The 7,329-nt window shown below is 39.4% G+C and overlaps 1 pseudogene; it reads right to left on the bottom strand.

Annotated features, from left to right (window-relative positions):
- Positions 1 to 5,998: 5,998 nt before the first annotated feature.
- LOC141518026 (histone PARylation factor 1-like) lies at positions 5,999 to 7,126 on the bottom strand (annotated as a pseudogene).
- Between the last annotated feature and the right edge of the window lie 203 nt (positions 7,127 to 7,329).

Below are 7,329 nucleotides of genomic sequence, written 5' to 3'. Positions count from 1 at the left end.
CAGAAATACATGCAATTCATCATCATTAAGTCCCTCATATTTTCCCCTTCTCCTCCAATCTCTATGCTTCACCTGAATCCTGTATCTGAAGATCAAACCTTCTGTTCAGCTCTGGCCATTCCAACAGGAACATTTGAAATTCCCCTGGTTCATTGAAAGTCCATCTTTTTCCCTGGGAGAGGACACTCAATTTTGCTGGGTAGTTGATTCTTGGTTGCATTCTAAGCTCTTTTGCCTTCCAGTATATTATATTCCAAGCCCTATGAGCTTCCAATGTAGTTGCTGCTAAGTCCTGTGTGATCCTGACTGCAGCTCCATGATATTTGAATTGTGTCCTTATGGCTTCTTGTAATATTTTCTCTTTGACTTGGGAGTTCTGGAACTTGGCTATAATATTCCTAGGGGTTGGTTTTTTGGGATCTCTTTCTCAGGGGGATCGGTGGATTCTCTCCATTTCTATTTTGCCCTCTGCTTCTATAATATCAGGGCAATTTTCCTGTAGTAATTCTTTGAAAATGATGTCAAGGCTCTTTTCCTGATCATGACTTTCAGGTATTCCAATAATTTTTAAATTATCTTTCCTGAATCTGTTTTCCATATCAGTTGATTTTTCAATGAGATGTTTCACATTTTCTTCTAATTTTTCATTCTTTTCATTTTGAAGTATTGAATCCTGATTTCTCATAAATTGATCAGTCTCCTTGAGTTCTATTCTTTGTCTGAAGGATTTGTTTTGCTCAGAGAGCTTTCTTATCTCTTTTTCCATCTGGCCAATTCTGCTTTTAAAAGCATTCTTCTCTTCAATAACTTTTTGAACTGTTTTATCCATTTGACCTAAGCTGGTTTTTAGCATGCTATTTTCTTCAGCATTTTTTTGGATTTCCTTGACTAAGCTGCTGACTTCATTTTCATGTCTTTCCTACATCTCTCTCATTTCTTTTCCCAGTTTTTCTTCTAACTCCCTCATTTGATTTTCAAGTCTTTTTTGAGCTCGGTCATAGCCTGAGCCCAATTTATGTTTTTTCTTGGAGTCTTTAGATGCAGGAGCTTGTGCTTCCTCATCTTCAGACTGAGTGTTTTGATCTTCTTGGGCTCACAGGCAAAATATTTTTCAATGGTGTTCCTCATGTTTCTCTGCTTGCTCATTTTTCCCAGCCTAGGTCTGTTTTTGGGGGTGCTTCCTGAGCTTTTGGGACACTCCCACAAAGGTCTCATTGTGTGAGGCTCTGTCCTCCCTTCCTGGTCTGTGAATGACCATATGCGCCCCCCTCTGCCACGGGGCTGAGGTGGGGGGGCCCTGCTGTTCTTGGGGGGGCCTAGACTGTGATCAGGATCTGAATGTGGTCAGAACCCCAGAGTCCTGTTCCAGGGGCAGAGGACAGCACTCTGCAGTGTCTCTCTCTTCACTCCCCTCCCTAGGTTCAATGGGCTCATGCCCTGGGGGCTCCTGCTTACTGGCTCCGATTGCTTCTGTTTCCTGGATCTGGCTAGGCTGCTAGCTGTGTGCCCTGAGGGCTGGGCTTCACCTGCTCGCTCTGGCAGAGGTCCCCTGGCTGTTCCCCCAATTTGTGCCTGGTGGTCCCCCGGGGCATAGCTCAGGAAACTCCCCTGCTAGTGTGAGCCATGGCTCCCAGTGCCCTGGGGCTGCCTCCAGGAGGCTGAAGTTCTTTCACTCTGGTGGGCTACCCCTCTGGCAGGCTGCCCCTCCAACCCCAGGGATCAGAGCCTTTCTGTTCTTTTCCAGGTTACCCTGAGTAGGAGAACTGCCTCACTGGGTCCCTCTGTGGGTTCTGTCTCTTGAAAATTTAGTTAGAGTCCTTACTTTCGAAGATTTATGACAGAGTGCCTAAGACACTATCTGCTCTTGTCGCCATCTTGGCTCCACCCCCCTAGTTGGGTATTATTAACTAGTAAAAGTTTAACAATTGACTTCTATTCCCACCACCACCCCCAGATATACACATGACACACATTTAATTTGAATCTACCTCAACATTTGCATCATCACTTTTAAAATTCTAGACGATCAGTAGAATAATAAATCAAGCCCTGATTTAAAGTATTTATATTTCCAAGGTATACATGCTCCCATTAAAAATTTAAGAACTGGCTCTCAAAAATTAGTTAAATTTGGCTCCAATACATCCATATTTTCTGGTCATCTAAACATAAAAAGGGACATACAGAATTGGGGCACGTTAGACTTGGCAGATGTCCCAAAGTTCTGAGACCCAAGGTTAAGGAAGTCACCATAATCTGTTTTTCTGACAGACACATTTTTATATGGAAGCAAGGGGGCGCCAAACTAAGAGTTACAGTATCCTTATTGTGTATCCTTACTTAGCTATGGCTAGGTAAATCTCCTTTTTTTCATTGTTTAATGACCTAGCAGTTTCTCATTTTGATACAATACAGAATTCAAGCTTACAGAGTGACCTGGCTCAGGTCTGCCCATTACAGAAGAGATAAAGCAGGATTTCTTCTTACTATAGAGTAATAATTTGAAGGCCCCTAAAAATTCATTTACTCTCATATCTTACTGGTCCAAATGATGAAATTGGAGACCAAAGAGAAGAAATCATTTGCTCCAGGATACAATGTCAATGACAGGGATTCTGTAGCGATCTATTAAGCTTAAAATAATGAAATATGTCATAGCAATTAGAATTGATCAAGTTACCCCAGTATTGAACCAAAAAAAAGTCAACAAAGAGTATGACATTCACAGATAGATAAATTAATAGGCAGGTAGCAGATTCAGGGATTAGGCATTAGTTGGATTCTGATTAATGATCTTTCTCTCTTGAAGCATGTATCAAGTAATGATGATCTTTTGGGCAGTATGAAGAGGGGAATTTTAAATTTTCTCATAGAAGGACAGATTTCCTGGACAATTATACAATGGTACCAGCTTCTGAATTTTCTGTTCTTGCTACAAATGTTTCTGTGGGGACGGCTAGGTGGTGCAGTGGATAAAGCACCCGGCCTGGAGTCAGGAGTACCTGGGTCCAAATCCAGCCTCAGACAATAATTACCTAGATGTGTGGCACTTGGGCAAGCCACTTAAACCCCATTGCCTTGCAAAAAAAAAAAAAAAAGGAAAAAAGAGCGGCTAGGTGGCGTAGTGGATAAAGCACTGGCCCTGGAGTCAGGAGCACCTGGGTTCAAATCCTAAATCTGGTCTCAGACACTTAATAATTACCTAGCTGTGTGGCCTTGGGCAAGCCACTTAACCCCGTTTGCCTTGCAAAAAAACTAAACATAAAAAAAAAAGAAAAAACCCAAATGTTTCTATGCTGGGAGAGGATAGGCATTGGAGATTTTCAAAGTGTAGGAGGATGGGTAGAGAGAGACAAGTAGCAAGTGAAAATCTTACATGTGATCTACAGCAGAGTGGAGAAACATAAGAGTTGAACTGAGAGCCAAGAGGTTTTCATTCAAATCCTTTTACTACCTATGTGACTTTATAGAAGTCCCTCACCTTTCTGTTCCTCAGATTCATCTCAGATGACTTCTCTGGTATCTTTTTTTTTAGGGTTTTTTTTTTTGGCAAGGCAATGGGGTTAAGTGGCTTGCCCAAGGCCACACAGCTAGGTAATCATTAAGTGTCTGAGGTCAGATTCGAACTTAAGTCCTCCTGACACCAGGGCCGGTGCTCTATCCACTTCACCACTTAACTGCCCCTTTCCCTGGTATCTTTGAGCACTAAATATGAGCTTAGTTTCTCTTATAGAATGAATATTGATTAGGATTAATATTATTCTGTGCTTTTTATTCTTTTTTTGATCTTTGTTCTCAAGAAATGGGGGGAGGAGAGATATTCTGGGAAATGAAGATAAAGCAAAAACAAAAATATCAATTAAGTTTTTTAAAGATTAAAATATTATATTATAATAAGAATTTAGTGATAAAAGACCTTAGAAATCTAGTGAAACCTCCCTATTTTATATGCTAACACAAGTCCCAAAGCTATAAGTATAGGCCTCTCTCCTTCCTGATGGTAATAAATGGCCTGATGAAAACAGAAGAATGCTTCTAATCTCTCCAGTTGTCTTTGAGTTGCTAAGTCCCTTCAGTCTTCAAGTGCTTTTGGCTTCTAGAGAGAAGATGGAAGAAGCCAACTTCACTTCAGGTTACTGAAAGAAAAGACTCTGGAAAGAATACAACTATATACAAAGTAGTTTTGAAGGGACAGAATTAGCAGTTGGAAATCAAGAAAGATCAAGACGATCAGGTCATAATGTTAGGTTAGATACATATTACAATAGGTTTTCAATGGCAAACATAGATTGAATTCTAAAAATCCCTTTCACTTCTGATAGTCTATAAATCTTTGTTTTCTTGAAATAGGTCAACCATTGGGACTTTAGTCCTGCACCCCCGAGAAGGTAGTCCAGAGGGTGAAGAAGTTTTGAGCATCATTGATCCAGCTTAGCCTGGTCATGAGCTAGATGACAACAGAGAAAAAGAAAAGAAAGAGAAAGAATAGTGTAAAGAGCTTTGTCTTGGACTCAGTTAAACTTAGATTTAAATCCCTGTTCTGTCATAAACTTTGGCCTTAGGCACTTAAACTCTCTGAGTTTCATTTTCTTTATCTAGAAAGTGAGAAAGCTGAATTAATTCAGAGAATGAACTAGAATATTTTCTAGCTCTGACTTTCTCTGAACTATAGGGTATAGTGAATGTAGGCACATTCAGTTTTCTGAGAGGTCAAGGTTTACCTAGTCAGACCAAGACCTATGAATCTGAATAGAGCCTTCTACTTGTCTCAATCTTTATTGTATAGGACAAAAGCAAAGATGAAGGAAAGAGTTCTTCTAAGCAGTAGGTTATCTCTGAGGTGACATCCCCTTTGTCTTAAGTAGGGCTCTTAACCAATGGTTCATGGACCTTTGAGGAGCCTGTGTACTTGGAAGGGAAAAAAAATTCCCTTTTTATTTTCACTAACCTCTCGCTGAAATTTAACATTTCATTTAAGTTATATGAATGTAGGCCAAAAAAAGCAGCATTATTCTGATATGGGGGATTCATAGGTTTCACTGGACTGTCAAATTGGTCCAGACCAAAATGAAAAAAGAAAAAGAAAAAAGGTCAAGAATCCTTAAGCTAAAGAAATCTCCACTGGGCTCTCTAGGCACTTGAATTTCCAAAATCAGAAATTTGTTCCTTTTGGTCTTAAAGGCTTTTTGTCTTCCAGAATCCACTATTGAAATGTAATTTTTCCTGGAAGTGAATATTGATTTAAACCTTTCCTTTCCCTATCCTTCCCTCTTTCCTTTCTCCTTCTCTCCCTTTTGTAACCATTTCTTAAACACTCTCTATGTTCAAGGGTTTGTGCTACAAGTTGTGAGAAATATGAAGCTGAATAATTCAGGAAACAATATGAAAGATAACATGATTTTTTTAAAGAGAAGAATGGTGAGAATTATTAAATAAGCAAGAGCTAGATAAGCATAAAAATGTGAAACAGACAATTTTGATTTTATAAAACAAAAGCTTTTGCATGAATACAATCAATGCAATTAGAATGAGAAGCTATTAATAGGGAGGGAGTAAATCTTCATATCTATTATTTCTGATAAAAATGTAATGTTCAAGATAAAGGGGGAATTGGACCAAATATAAAGAGCTAAGAATAATTTAATTCCTCAAAGTTCCAGGAGATTTCAGAAGTGGGAAAGTTCACTTTTACCTGGGAGGATTTAAGGCAGGCTTCTTGTAGAAAGTAGCTTTCATCTGGATCTTAGAGGATTATCAGACATTAGCTACTTTAAATTGGAAACCAACTAAGAGGACTCCCTCTAGGAGTGAGACAGTGACTTCATACCACTGATAGGAAAGTAGTTACCAATTTCTTATCAGAGTTCATCTTCTTTTTTTTTAATGCTGCAAACATTATCAAACATTTAATATTTTAAAACAATTGTATTCTTTTTCCTGTTCATCCTGCAAGTTGGTCTACATTTAACATTTTAAAACACTTTTATACCATTGCCCATTCATGTTGCAAGTTGATTTACATTTTCTTTGCTTCTGTTGGCCAGATGAGCTTCAATGATCTCTGCAAACAAATTCCTCTTCAGCAGCTTATAGGCAAGAGGTAGAAGTTGACCAATAACTTTGTGAAAATACTGGGAACCATAGCAAAAAAGGTCAATTCCTAGCTCAAGTCCCATTCCATAGTCACATTCATCATTAGCAAATTGAACATAAGTCACCATTTCCTGAATGGTGCTCATCACTTGAAGCCTCAACAATTGTTTTGCAAATTATTTTAAGATTAGCATCTGTTTCAGGGAGGTCTCTGTATCCAACATCATTTTTATCTATAGGGACGACCAGGCCTGCACTGTGAAAAGTCTTTGTCACCACTTTTTTATCTCTCTATTTCATGCTCATGCTTTTTTGTTCCAAGGAATAGCCCAGTTCTTTGGCTGCTTCTGTTAATTTTTCATTTATATTCTGTAAAAGATCAGTTTTCTTTTTATCCGTTTCCTCTTTAACTTTTTTCTCCAAAAATAATTTGACTGCAGCAAATACATTGTCTCCATTTTGAACAATTGTACAATTTATCTTTGCTTCATTTACACCAACATGTACAGGAAGTTCATCGGGTGAGTCTCTGAGATACCCCATGTGATATTGAGTTTTGTCATCTCCATTAATAATGGTCTGGAACTCAGGAGGTTCATAGAAAAACCTCCAGTGAAGGTTAAAGTTTAGGTCTGTTGATTTGTTTTCCACTTTGTGTTTTCCAGAAAGGATATCAAAAGGACCAACAAGTTGTAGTCCAAGGCTTGTTAACAGAGCATCAGTTGGTTTTTCAGGATGAAGTTCTTCACAGAACTTCCAAAAGTGATAGAAATCTTCAGGCATTGAGAGCTTATAGAGATTTTCCACTTCCTGTCGAAGATCATTGGAGACATCTGCCCAAGTGGGTTCTTCCTTCTTCATGTATTTTGATTTTTTATAAGTTAGGAGACTGGCCTGGATGAAGATTCAGCAAAGGAGACTGAGGAGACAGCTAAGAGAACCAGGAGAGAACAATGTCATAGAAGCCTGCGACCCGGCCCCATCGCGGGCCTTGCACTTCCTCCGGCCTCTCATCCTGCCCCCGACTGGAGAAGCGGCAACCTTACAGCTGCCCTGCAACCGCCTCCCACTCCGAGTGCCCACGACAATTCCAGAATTCATCTTCTTTAGACTGAAGGAAGATCCTACTGGAATTCTGGCATAGAGCTCTATGGTTAACTGGCAGAATATGGTGTCTGTTAATCCACCTATTCTACTATTCTGTCTTCATACAAGGCCCAGCAGGATTCATTTCCC

The sequence above is a fragment of the Macrotis lagotis genome, chromosome 1, assembly GCF_037893015.1.
Source record: "Macrotis lagotis isolate mMagLag1 chromosome 1, bilby.v1.9.chrom.fasta, whole genome shotgun sequence".
NCBI lineage: Eukaryota > Metazoa > Chordata > Mammalia > Peramelemorphia > Peramelidae > Macrotis > Macrotis lagotis.
This window is presented reverse-complemented; position numbering and strand designations above follow the sequence as displayed.